The sequence below is a fragment of the Macrobrachium nipponense genome, chromosome 11 (genome assembly GCF_015104395.2).
Source record: "Macrobrachium nipponense isolate FS-2020 chromosome 11, ASM1510439v2, whole genome shotgun sequence".
NCBI lineage: Eukaryota > Metazoa > Arthropoda > Malacostraca > Decapoda > Palaemonidae > Macrobrachium > Macrobrachium nipponense.
The window spans coordinates 79,341,893-79,355,897 of record NC_061087.1 but is presented as its reverse complement, the minus strand read 5'-3'; the positions used below and the strand labels follow the sequence as shown (position 1 = coordinate 79,355,897).

The 14,005-nt window shown below is 37.6% G+C and overlaps 6 non-coding genes across 6 annotated transcripts; all 6 read left to right on the top strand.

The window, feature by feature from the left end:
- Nucleotides 1–4,419: 4,419 nt before the first annotated feature.
- On the top strand, nt 4,420–4,491 carry Trnae-uuc (transfer RNA glutamic acid (anticodon UUC)). The gene has a single exon. It is a non-coding gene; the product is annotated as a tRNA-Glu (tRNA).
- Nucleotides 4,492–4,868: 377 nt separating this feature from the next.
- On the top strand, nt 4,869–4,940 carry Trnae-cuc (transfer RNA glutamic acid (anticodon CUC)). Its single transcript has one exon. It is a non-coding gene; the product is annotated as a tRNA-Glu (tRNA).
- Nucleotides 4,941–6,254: 1,314 nt separating this feature from the next.
- Nucleotides 6,255–6,326, top strand: Trnae-uuc (transfer RNA glutamic acid (anticodon UUC)). Its single transcript has one exon. It is a non-coding gene; the product is annotated as a tRNA-Glu (tRNA).
- A 2,507-nt stretch (nt 6,327–8,833) lies between these two features.
- Trnae-cuc (transfer RNA glutamic acid (anticodon CUC)) lies at nt 8,834–8,905 on the top strand. The gene has a single exon. It is a non-coding gene; the product is annotated as a tRNA-Glu (tRNA).
- Nucleotides 8,906–10,231: 1,326 nt separating this feature from the next.
- Trnae-uuc (transfer RNA glutamic acid (anticodon UUC)) lies at nt 10,232–10,303 on the top strand. The gene has a single exon. It is a non-coding gene; the product is annotated as a tRNA-Glu (tRNA).
- Nucleotides 10,304–11,956: 1,653 nt separating this feature from the next.
- Trnae-cuc (transfer RNA glutamic acid (anticodon CUC)) lies at nt 11,957–12,028 on the top strand. Its single transcript has one exon. It is a non-coding gene; the product is annotated as a tRNA-Glu (tRNA).
- Nucleotides 12,029–14,005: the final 1,977 nt, after the last annotated feature.

Here is a 14,005-nt window from a genome sequence, read left to right as displayed (position 1 = left end):
TCCTTTAAACAAAAAGTTTCCTTACACACATCATCGAGATCATCACCCAGCTCACATTAAAAAATTTGGGTTAGTGTCTCATCCTCTCTCTGCAACTTGACTAGCTCATCCTTATCCAAAATGTTAGAGCCTAATTCATCACCGTAACTAGTACTAGATACCGGTACATTTACTACATTACCCTCGACAGCTACGCCTTCCTTTTGGCTATCACTGTCAACAATAGAGTCAGGTTTCTCTGCCACAGTAATGCCAAGATCAACCTCGCTACCTCTATCACACTCGTTTGAATCCATGAACTTACTCACGTTTGAATCCACGAACTCACTCTCGTTCGAATCCACGAACTCACTCTCATTCGAATCCACGAACAAATTATGACCGTAGTCTACATCTGTATCTAAACCATTTCAGGCACTGGAATATCCCTCACAACAGGATTCACATTCTTGGATAAAGCTAAGTCATTACCGACAATAATGTCAACGCCATCCACGGGCAAACTGTCAACTACTGCAAGTTTCACTTCTCCTGACACTACCTGACTTTCTAAGTTCAACTTCACCAAAGGACAAAGAACACGAGTGTTAGGAAATCCACCTAACATGACTTTTTCTTCCATATTGATTTCTGCCCTGTTTGGCACACACACTCTCCTAATCAGTGAAACAGCAGCTCCTGTGTCTCGAAGCAAGACCACTTCTCTCAAACACACTCCTCCAAGAGAGGAAACTATGCCTTCTGACAGAAATTCACCAAAAATTTTCCTAATTTCTCTCATCACATCATTCCTATTTGACGAAAGGTTAACTAGAGACACTGGTTTCTTACTGTCCTTCCTTTCCATTGCACAATTTCTCGCTAAATGCCCTTTCCCATTACATCGGAAACAAGTTTATTCTGAGCCACTAGATGCCATTTTACTCTTACAAACCTTAGACGTATGACCAGGTTTTCTGCATGTATAACAGGAATAGTCACTTTTACTCGCATTGCTATTACTAGAACTGAAACCTTTACTGCTTTGTACTCTACCAGACGAAGGATCATTTCATTTCTTTCTAACACTCAAATTATGAGTTAGACTATATTCGTCTGCTAACCTGGTTGCTCCTGCAAAAAATACTTCTCGCCTGTCCTCTATATAAAGCTTAATCTCAGGGGATACGTTATCTTTGAAGTTTTCTAACAACACTAAATTCTTCAAACCATCAAAATCATCAACTTTAGCAGAAGTTAACCAATCAAAAAACAACCTTTCTAACTTCTTACCGTAATCTACATACGTAATATTCTCATCCTTTCTCAAATTTCTAAATTTCTTACGGTACACCTCCGGTACTAACCTGTACGCGCTAAAAACAGTTTCTTTCACAATATCATAATTATCACATTCCTCCTTAGACATGCAACTATACACAGTAAGCGCCCTACCACTCAAAACTGACTGTAAATATAAAGTCCACATTTCTTTAGGAGAACCTACTCTTTCCATTAACTTCTCAAAACACATGAAATATTTCGTTACATCTTCCTCTTCCAACTTTGGTACTAATTTCAGCACTGCACTCATACCTAACGTATCAGCTTCGTTTTCGTTCTCGCCTGTCCGACTGTTATGAGTACTTTCCCTTAACCGAGCAATTTCCAACTCATGCATATGGTCCTTCTCTCTCTCTTCCTGCTCATGTTTACATACCTTTTCTCTTTCTTCCTGCTCCTGCATACGTACCTTTTCTCTTTCTTCCTGCTCATGCATATGCTTTTTCTCTCTCTCTTCCTGCTGCATTACCAACATTTCTCTCTCTTGCTGCATTTTCATTACTTCTCTCTCTTGCTCCATTTTCATTGCTTCTCTCGCTTGCTGCACTTCCCTCTCAGCTGTTCTTTCCTCTCTCTCGGCCGCTCTTTCATCTCTCTCATACTTCTCTCTTTCTTTCTTTTCAAAATACTCACGGAGATCATTCCCCTCTAGACCCAGGTGCTTACCTAACTCAATAAACTCTTTCACCATCTCACTCATTCTGGCTCTTTCTATATTCTCCCTGTTTCAAACTGTTATGGTGTCAAAATATACTGGCAAGGGTCGCCACAATGTTACGGCCTCTGAGAGAGGTCCGCTTCAGGTTCGATATTATGATAAAAAAAAAAAATCAACACCAACAGTTGAAACTGGTGATTACAAGCTTACTAACAAAGATAAATGCAGAATGGTGTCTCCTATTTACATAAAAAGGTAAAATCTTACAATGCGTGAACTAGGGGAACAGTGAGGTAATTCAAATACTTGCTGGCCAGTTTTGCAACTCGAAACAATGGCTTCACAAAAGGAGAACTGTGATTGCAGGCGTCTTCTTGACTCCGTATTGCAGAAAATAATGTCTATCCTTGATACTTGAAGGGAAGGAACTCCCCAAAACCTCTAGCAGAACGTCTCTTCTCTGAAGTCTCGCTCAACGTCGAAATAACTCTGTCATCCACTCCTGGAGACGACTTGACCAGAATTCAACCAACTCTCGAGCGACTTTTCCTCTGATCCTTCGTCCTGGTTCCTTCTTCTCTTATCTCTCTCTGACGATCTCTGCTGCTTATCTCTCACTGATAATCTGATCTGTGGCTCTTACTGAGGATTTCTCTGTGTGACTAACTGATGATCTGCCTTCTCCTACTTCGTCTGTCGTATTTATAAGGCATTCTTGGGGATGGGGCCTATGGCTAGCGTCACAGACTCTCGAGATTACGGGAACGATTTAGAAGAATCTCAACGGAATATTGCATCATATTTCGCTCAGTTTCTCACGATACTTTGGGGCCTGTCAAGTTCCAAAAAACTCCTGCCGATTCTAGAACCATCATGAGAACAGGCACCTCCAACATGGGCGTGAAAACCTCCTTGCTGCCGAACTTCTCAAAAATGCGTTTTCCTTTCCTCTATCTTTCTTTGCTATAAAGCAATTACCGTTACAGTAAGGAAGCAAAGGGTTTGTTTATAAATGATAGCAATTGAAAATCGATACGGTTTCATATATGGATTAGTGGCTACGACTCCTGGTTTTCAACCAGGAGCTCTAGGACTCCAGATTTAATTGCAGGAAGAGGAAAATATTTTTTTGAGATTAATATCTAATAAAGTAGAAAGCATATGGTTAGAGATATGCATTAATGGTTGGAATCGTTGGCTTTTACTTAAGAGATCTGGGTTATTAAACAGTTAAAGAATGATTGTAAGAATAATTCCTGCTCCCGTTTAGTCCCGGATACTTCTATGGCCAACGATCTCTGACTTTCACTCGAGAATTGTACGTTTCATTTCTAAGTGTAGGAAGATGCAATTTGTTTTCCATATGAAGGGCTTGGCTAATAAAAGTTACCCTGGATGCATAGGCACGACTCCTGGTATGGGAAAATTATTTTCTAATATTTTTAGAACTAAAGAAGTAAAGTATTTATTTTTAAATGACGTAAATTACAATATGGTTTAATCCTATGTGGTCTAGTGGGTAGGATACCTGGCTTTCACCCAGAAGGTCCGGGTTCGATTCCTGTTTAGGAATGTGCTTTATGAGAGATTAATATCTAATGAATTGCAAAGCATACTCATTAGTGGTTTGTATTTGTAATCGATTCAGTCTCTAGTGGTTAAAATCCTTGGCTTTCACCCAAATGATCTGGGTACTTCACAAAATGTCCATCGGTAGGAGGAACGGTTTCTGCACCTCATCAGTCCCAGTTGAACTTGTGGTTTATAATTTTGGGCTTTCACTCGGGAATCTTGTTTTAGATCTATCAGCAATAACAAACCATTTTTTATTCATGATGGACTGGGCAAATGTATGTTACCCTGGAAGCATAGTAGGCATGACTCATGTGATGGGAAAATTATTTTCTTGAGATTTTCATACGTAAGGAAACAAAGGATTTGTTTATAAATGACATCAATTAAAAATCAATACAATTACATGTGGTTTAGTTGCTACGCCACCAGGCTTTCAACCAGTAGGTCCAGGACTCCAGATTTGATTACAGATAGAGGAATATATTTTCTGAGTTTAATATCTAATAAAGTAGAAAGCATATGGTTAAAGATATATATTAATGGTTGGAATTGTTGGCTTTCACCTAAGAGATCTGGGTTCTTAAACAGTGAAATAATGATTGGAGGAATGATTCCTGCACTCATTCAGTCCCAGATATTTTTATGGCCAATGATCTCTGACTTTCACTGGAAAATTATAGGTTTGAATTTTAGTTGTAGGAGGAAGATAAAATTTTTTTTCCCAAATTAGGGGCTTGGCTAATATAAGTTACCCTGGGCGCATAGGCACAACTCCAGGTATGTGAACATTATTTTCTGAAATTCTTAGATCTAAAGAAGGAAGGGATTTATTTTTAAATGGCATAAATTACAACATGGTTTAATCCTATGTGGTCTAGTGGCTAGGATACCTGGCTTTCACCCAGGAGGTCCGGGTTCGATTCCCGGCATAGGAATATATTTTCAGAGAGATTAACATATAAAGAAGTATAAAGTATATTATATGCTAGAGATTTGTGTTCGTGGGTGGAAACATTGGCTTAAACCCAAGAGATCTGGGTTCTTTGACAAACTTGGAATGATTGTAGAAATGATTTCTGCACCCCTTCAATACTGGGTGGTTTTGTGGCCATGGATTTCGCTCAAGAATTTTATGCTTGATTTCTAGCCATAGAAAGGATAAATTTTTTTTCCAGATGAAGGCCTTTGCTAACATTTGTTACCCCAAATGCACAGGCATGACTCCTGGAATGGGAAAATATGTTTTGATAATTTCTATACCTAATGAAGCAAGGGATTTGTTATAAATGACCTAAATTACTTAATTAATTATTCCTATGTGGTCTAGTGGCTAGGATACCTGGCTCTCACCCAGGAGGTCCGGGTTCGATTCCCGGCATAGGAACATGTTTTCTGTGAGATTGATATTTAATGAAGTAAAACGCACAGGCACTAGAGATTTGTATTCATGGTCTAATAAGTCCCTGGTGGTTGTAATCATTGCCTTGCAATCAAGAAATCCAAGTTCTTTGACAGTCATGGAATAATCACAGGAATGATTCCTATGCCATTCAGTCCCCCGTATATTTTTAGTTTGTTAGCCATTGATTTCTGCTTTCACTCTTGAGTTGCTAGGTTTTGAAGCAATTTCTTTTCTTCAGAAGAAGGCCTTTGCTACTGTACAACTTTAACGTGGATGGATAGGCATGACTGCAGGAATATGAAAGTTTATTTATATAAGATTTTTTATTTCTTAAGAAGGTTAAAAGGATTGATTATGAATGTCACGAAATTATATGTCAAATCAGTCCTATGTGGTCCTAGTGGCTAGGATACGTTGGGTTTCTTTCACCTAGGTCCAATTCGATTCCCGAGGCATTGGGAATGTTGCTTTTATGAAGATTAATATCTAATGAATCACAAAGCATACTCATTAGTGGTTTGTATTTGTAATCTAATCAGTCTCTAGTGGTTAAAATCGTTGGCTTTCAGCCAAATGATGTGGGTGCTTCAGCAAATGTGCATTGGTAGGAGGAACGGTTTCTGCACCTCATCAGTCCCATTTGATCTTGTGGTTTATAATTTTGGGCTTTCACTCGGGAATCTTATGTTTTAGATCTATCAGCAATAACAAACAATTATTTATTGAAGGTGGACTGGGCTAATGTATGTTACCCTGGATGCATAGTAGGCCTGACTCATGTGATGGGAAAATTATTTTTTTGAGATTTTCATACCTAAGGAAGCAAAGGATTTTTTTGTAAATGACACCAATTTAAAATCGATACAATTAAGCGTGGTTTAGTAGCTACACCACTAGGCTTCACCTAGGAGGTCCAGGACTCCAGATTAATATCTAATAAAGTAGAAAGCATATGGTTAAAGATATATATTAATGGTTGGAATTGTTGGCTTTCACCTAAGAGATCTGGGTTCTTAAACAGTGAAATAATGATTGGAGGAATGATTCCTGCACCCATTCAGTCCCAGATATTTTTATGGCCAATGATCTCTGACTTTCACCCGAAAATTATAGGTTTGAATTTTAGTTGTAGGAGGAAGCAAAAAATTTTTTTCCCAAATTAAGGGCTTGGCTAATATAAGTTACCCTGGATGCATAGGCACAACTCCTGGTATGTGAAAATTATTTTCTGAAATTCTTAGATCTAAAGAAGGAAGGGATTTATTTTTAAATGGCATAAATTACAACATGGTTTAATCCTATGTGGTCTAGTGGCTAGGATACCTGGCTTTCACCCAGGAGGTCCGGGTTCGATTCCCGGCATAGGAATATATTTTCAGAGAGATTAACATATAAAGAAGTATAAAGTATATTATATGCTAGAGATTTGTGTTCGTGGGTGGAAACATTGGCTTAAACCCAAGAGATCTGGGTTCTTTGACAAACTTGGAATGATTGTAGAAATGATTTCTGCACCCCTTCAATACTGGGTGGTTTTGTGGCCATGGATTTCGCTCAAGAATTTTATGCTTGATTTCTAGCCATAGAAAGGATAAATTTTTTTTCCAGATGAAGGCCTTTGCTAACATTTGTTACCCCAAATGCACAGGCATGGACTCCCTGGAAATGGGGAAAATTATGTTTTTGAATAAATTTTCATATACCTTAATTTGAAAGCCAAGGGATTTGTTTATAAATGACCATTAAATTTCACATTAATTAATTATTCCTATGTGGGTCTAGTGCGGCTAGGATACCTGGCTCTCACCCAGGAGGTTACCGGGTTACGATTCCCGGCATAGGAATCATTCTTTTCCTGTTGAGATTTGATATTTTAATGAAGTAAAAAGCAAACAGGCGCTTAGAAGATTTGTATTCATGCGGTTCTAACAAGTCCCTGGTGGTTGTAAATCATTTGCCTTGGCAATCAAGGACATCCTAAGTTCTTTGATCAGTCATGGAATAATGCACAAGGAAATGATTCCTTGTGAGCCCTATTCAGTCCCATATATGTTTTAGTAGCCATCGATTTCTGGCCTTTCACTCAAGAATTGTTTTAGGTTTTGAAGCAAATTTCGTTTTCTTCACAAGAAAAGGGCCTCTTTTTTGCCTTACTGTTAACTATTAACTGTGGATGGAATAGGCGATGGACTGCAAGGAATATGAAGAGTTATTATATAAGATTTTTTATTTTTCAATTTAAGATTAAGTAAAAAAGGGATTTGTTTATAAAATGTCCACGAAATTAATTTAATGTCAAAATCAGTTCCTATGTTGGTCTAGTGGCTAGAGGAATACCGTGGGACTTTCAGCTTAGGTCCAATTCGGAATTTCCCTGGCATGGGAATGTGCTTTTATGAGAAGAATTAATAATCTAATGAATCCACAAAAGCCATACTTCATTTAGTGGTTTCTTATTTGGGTAAATCTAATTCAGTCTCTTAGTGGTTAAAATCGTTTGGTCTTTCACCCAAATTAGATGGTGGGTTTGCTTCAGGCAAATGTGCATTGGTTAGGTAGGAAACGCGGTTTCTTGCACCTTCATCCAGTCCCATTTGATCTTTGTTGGTTTATATAATTTTGAGGGCTTTCACCTCGGGAATTCTTAATGTTTTCAGAAATCATTCAGGCAATAACAAACCAATTATTTTATTCATGGATGGAACTGGGCTAAATATATGTTACCCTGGATTACATTAGTAGGCATGACTCCTGTAATTGGGAAAAATTGGGAAAATTTTATTTTTTTGAGATTTTCATACCGAAAGGAAATCAAAGGAATTTATTATAAATGACATCAAATTTAAAAATCGGATACAATTTAACATATGTTTAGTTGGATACGCCACCAGGCTCCCTTCACCGAGGTAAGGTCCAGGGAACTCCAGATTTGATTTAACAGATAGAGGAATATATCTTTTCTGAGATTAATTATTCTAATAAAGGTAGAAAGGCATATGGTTTAAAGATATAATATTAAATGGTTGGAATTGTTGGCTTTTCACTTCCAGGAAAAAGATCTGGGTTCCTTAAACAAAAGTTCAAAGATAATTGATTGAGGAATAGATTCCGTGCACCCCGTTCCAGTCCCAGATATTTTCTATGCGGCCAATGAATCTCTGACTTTCACTCCGAAATTAATTAGGAGTTAGGAATTTGAATTTTAGGTTGTAGGAGGAAAGCAAAAAAATTTAAAAAAAAAAAAATTCCCAAATTTAAGGGCTTGGACTAATATAAGTTACCCTAGGACGCATAGGCACAAACTCCTGGTATGTTTTGAAAATTATTTTTTCTGAAATTTTTTCAGATCTAAAGAACGGAAGGGATTTATTTTTAAATGAACCAAAATAAATTACAACATGGTTTAATCCTTATGTGGTCATAGTGGCTAGGATACCTTGGGCTTGTTTCACCCCAAGGAGGTCCGGGTTCGATTCCCAGCATAGGAATGTATTTTCTGAGAGATTAACATATAATGAAGTTTAAAGTATATTATATGCTAGAGATTTGTGTTCATGGGTGGAAACATTGGCTCAAACCCAAGAGATCGGGGTTCTTTGACAAACTTGGAATGATTGTAGAAATGATTTCTGTACCCCTTCAATACTGGGTGGTTTTGTGTCCATGAATTTCTGGATTTCACTCAAGAATTTTAGGCTTGATTTTTAGCCATAGAAAGGATAATTTTTTTTTTCAGATGAAGGCCTTTGCTAACATTTGTTACCCCAAATGCACAGGCATGACTCCTGGAATGGGAAAATTATGTTTTGATAATTTCTATACTTAATGAAACAAGGTATTTGTTTATAAATGACCTAAATAACTTAATTAATTATTCCTATATGGTCTAGTGGCTCGGATACCTGGCTCTCGCCCAGGAGGTCCGGGTTCGATTCCCGGCATAGGAACATCTTTTTTGTGAGATTGATATTTAATTAAGTAAAGAGCATAGGCACTAGAGATTTGTATTCATGGTCTAATAAGTCCCTGGTGGTTGTAATCATTGCCTTGCCATCTAGAGATCCAAGTTTTTTGACAGTCATGGAATAATCACTGAAATGATTCCTATGCCCATTCAGTCCCGTATAGTTTAGTAGCCATTGATTTCTGGCTTACACTTAAGAATTGTAGGTTTGAAGCAATTTCTTTTCTTCAGAAGAAGGCCTTTGCTACTGTGCGTTAACGTGGATGGATAGGCATGACTGTAGGAATATGAGAGTTATTATATAAGATTTTTATTTCTTAATAAGTAAATTATTTGTTTATAAATGTCACGAATTATATGTCAATTCAGTCCTATGTGGTCTAGTGGCTAGTATACCTGGGCTTCAGCTAGGTCCAATTCGATTCCCGGCATGGGAATGTGCTTTATGAGAGATTAATATCTAATGAATCACAAAGCATACTCATTAGTGGTTTGTATTTGTAATCTAATCAGTCTCTAGTGGTTAAAATCGTTGGCTTTCACCCAAATGATGTTGGTGCTTCAGCAAATGTGCATTGGTAGGAGGAACGGCTTCTGCACCTCATCAGTCCCATTTGATCTTATGGTTTATAGTTTTGGGCTTTCACTTGGGAATCTTATGTTTTAGATCGATCGGCAATAACAAACAATTATTTATTGAATGTGGACTGGGCTGGCTAATGTATGTTACCCTGGATGCATAGTAGGCATGACTCATGTGATGGGAATTTTTTTGTTGTTGAGATTTTCATACCCAAGGAAGCAAAGGATTTGTTTATAGATGACACCAATTTAAAATCGATACAATTACGTGTGGTTTAGTGGATACGCCACCAGGTTTCACCTAGGAGGTCCAGGACTCCAGATTTGATTACAGATAGAGGAATATATTTTCTGAGATTAATATCTAATAAAGTAGAAAGCATATGGTTAAAGATATATATTAATGGTTGGAATTGTTGGCTTTCACTCAAGAGATCTGGGTTCTTAAACAGTGAAAGAATGATTGGAGGAATGATTCCTGCACCCGTTCAGTCCCAGATATTTCTATGGCCAATGATCTCTGACTTTCACTCGAAAATTATAAGTTTGAATTTTAGGTGTATGAGAAAGCAAAAAATTTTTTTCCCAAATTAAGTGCTTGGCTAATATAAGTTACCCTGGACGCATAGGCACAACTCCTGGTATGTGAAAATTATTTTCTGAAATTTTTAGATCTAAAGAAGGAAGGGATTTATTTTTAAATGACATAAATTACAACATGGTTTAATCCTATGTGGTCTAGTGGCTAGGATACCTGGCTTTCACCCAGGAGGTCCGGGTTCGATTCCCGGCATAGGAATATATTTTCAGAGAGATTAACATATAAAGAAGTATAAAGTATATTATATGCTAGAGATTTGTGTTCATGGGTGGAAACATTGGCTTAAACCCAAGAGATCTGGGTTCTTTGACAAACTTGGAATTATTGTTGAAATGATTTCTGTACCCCTTCAATACTGGGTGGTTTTGTGGCCATGAATTTTTGGATTTCACTCAGGAATTTCAGGCTGGATTTCTAACCATAGAAAGGATAAATTTTTTTTCAGATGAAGTTCGTTGCTAACATTTGTTACCCCAAATGCACAGGCATGACTCCTGGAATGGGAAAATTATGTTTTGATAATTTCTATACCTAATGAAGCAAGGGATTTGTTTATAAATGACCTAAATTACTTAATTAATTATTCCTATGTGGTCTAGTAGCTAGGATACCTGGCTCTCACCCAGGAGGTCCGGGTTCGACCAGGTATAGGAAAATCTTTTCTGTGAGATTGATATTTAATGAAGTAAAACGCACAGGCACTAGAGATTTGTATTTATGGTCTAATAAGTCCCTGGTGGTTGTAATCATTGCCTTGCAATCAAGAGATCCAAGTTCTTTGACAGTCATGGAATAATCACAGGAATGATTCCTGTGCCCATTCAGTCCCGTATAGTTTAGTAGCCATTGATTTCTGGCTTTCACTCAAGAATTGTAGGTTTGAAGCAATTTCTTTTCTTCAGAAGAAGGCCTTTGCTACTGTACGTTAACGTGGATGGATAGGCATGACTGCAGAAATATGAAAGGTATTATATAAGATTTTTATTTCTTAAGAAGTAAAGGATTTGTTTATGAATGTCAAGAATTATATGTCAAATTAGTCCTATGTGGTCTAGTGGCTAGGCATATGGTTAAAGATGGTTGGAATTGTTGGCTTTCACTCAAGAGATCTGGGTTCTTAAACAGTGAAAGAATGATTGGAGGAATGATTCCTGCACCGGTTTAGTCCCGGACACTTCTATGGCCAATGATATCTGACTTTCACTCGAGAATTGTATGTTTCATTTTTAGGTGTAGGAGGAAGCAATTTTTTTCCAGATGAAGGGCTCGGCTAATATAAGTTACCCTGGACGCATAGGCAAGACTCTGGTATGTGAAAATTATTTTCTGAAATTTTTATAACTAAAGAAGCAAATTATTCATTTAAAAATGACATAAATTACAGTGTGCTTCAATCCTATTTGGTCTAGTGGCTAGGATACCTGGCTTTCACCCAGGAGGTCCTGGTGCGATTCCCGGCATAGGAATGTATTTTCTGAGAGATTAACGCATAATGAAGCATAAAGTATATTATATGCTAGAGATTTGTATTCATGGGTGGAACATTGGCTGAAACCCAAGAGATCTGGGTTCTTTGACAAACTTGGAATGATTGTAGAAATGATTTCTGAGCCCCTTCAATACTGGGTGGTTTTGTGGTCATGAATTTCTGGATTTCACTAAAGAATTTTAGGCTTGATTTCTTGCCATAGAAAGGATATTTTTTTTTTCAGATTAAGGCCTTTGCTAACATCTGTTACCCCAGATGCACAGGCATGACTTCTGGAATGGGAAAATTATAATTTGATTATTTCTATACATAATGAAGCAAGGGATTTGTTTATAAATGACCTAAAATACTTCATTAATCTGTCCTATGTGGTCTAGTGGCTAGGATACCTGGCTCTCACCCAGGAGGTCCGGGTTCGATTCCCGGCATAGGAACATCTTTTCTGTGAGATTGATGTTTAACAAAATAAAGAGCACAAGTGCTAGAGATTTGTATTCATGGTCTAATAAGTCCCTGGTGGTTGTAATCATTGCCTTGCAATCAAGAGATCCAAGTTCTTTGACATTCATGGAATAGTTATAGGAATGATTCCCCTGCCCGTTCAGTCCTGAATAGTTTAGTGGCCATTGATTTTTAGCTTTCACTCAAGAATCTTTGGTTTGAAGCAATTTCTTTTCTTCAGATGAAGGCCTTTGTTACTGTACGTTAACTTGGATGGATAGGCATGTCTGCAGGAATTAGAAAGTTAGTATATGAGATTTTTATTCTTTAAGAAGGAAAGGAATCTGTTTATAATTGTCACGAATTATATGTCAAATCAGTCCTATGTGGTCTAGTGGCTAGGATACCTAGGCTTCACCCAGGTCCTGTTCGATTCTCGGCATAAGAATGTGTTTTATGAGAGATTGATATCTAATGAAACACAAGGGATACTCACTAGCTGTTTCTGTTTATAATATAATCAGTCTCTAGTGGTTAAAAGTCCTTGGCTTTCACCCAAGTGATCTGGGTATACTTCAGCAGATGTGGATTGGTAGGAGGAACGGTTTCTGCACCTAATCAGTCCAAGTTGATCTTGTGGTTTATAATTTTGGGCTTTCACTCGGGAATCTTATGTTTTAGATCTATCAGCAATAAGAAAACATTTTTATTCTAGATAAACTGGGCTAATGTATGTCGTTTCATCCATGCGCATATAACGCCAATCATCTGGCTGGAGTTTCAGCTCTTTCATAATATTGGTATGAGAAATTTGGTACCTTTGTCCATGTTGACCGCTGCTTCTTTTTCTTTTCCTTGAGCGCTATCACCATCCCAATTGGTATCACCTCATCTTGGGTAAGAGACATGTTCCTCCTTCTCTTCGTGCCGACTGAGGTTGTCTGTCTCTTTGGTTTGAACGTGTAAAAGCTCCTCAAGCATGTTGTGTTGGAGGTTTGATGAGTGTGTTGAACAACATGTTTGACCGTGTGAAACCAGATGTTCTAGAATCTAGATAGTTCCATGCAGTCTACCGGCTTAGTTACCAAGCTGTCAACCAAATGTTAGAACTTGATTCCTGGTATTTACAAGATATTTTCCATCATGGATTTATATAATGAAGTAAGGGATTTCACGATGAAAGGCATGAACCTACGTATATCCTAGTGAAGTCTGGGACTTGATTATGAAATTCATGAAACTAAATTACATTAATTTCCTTTTGGATAAATGAAGAAGATGCATCGGTAAAGAATTCCTCATTGGAATCTTATTTGAAAAGGCGATAATACCATAACTGACTTCATGACATTGGATTTGGATTGAAGCTACGAAGCTACAAGTAGTCTAATATGCATTACTGGTTATAATACTTGACACTCACCCAAGAGGTGTGTTTTATCCAATACAGTATTATCTAGTGAAATAAACGATTTTCTTGTGAGGGCATATTTCCTCGCTAGATTTGGCAGATATTAATGTTATCCTAACGATGTATTTTCTTGAAATATTTTCAGTATTGTTACCTCCCACTGACAACAAAATCTTTGGATCACCAAGTAGTATACGAAGTGCCAAAGAAAATTCCAAATTAACACCAATCATCTCGGTTATTATTTTCAAGTAACGCTGACGTGATACGAAATAAACACCGCTTTGTCTCAGTTTCTGCGTATTTTAAAGAACCCGTTAAAAATCACTTTTCAGAAGCCGGGCAGATTGACAGCGGGTTAAGGCCAGTTTATAGCCCTCTTGTTTCGGATTTACATCACGGTCATAGCCATCTCGTAGAATCCCCAAGCAGGCATGTAAATTCAGTTGACAAAGGACACCCTGGCTGTAGGAAACCAAGGGAACCAATCCCTCCACCCACCTTTTTAACACCTAGAACTCATCTTGACAGCCTCCAAATATGTTTTGGGGTTTCCATG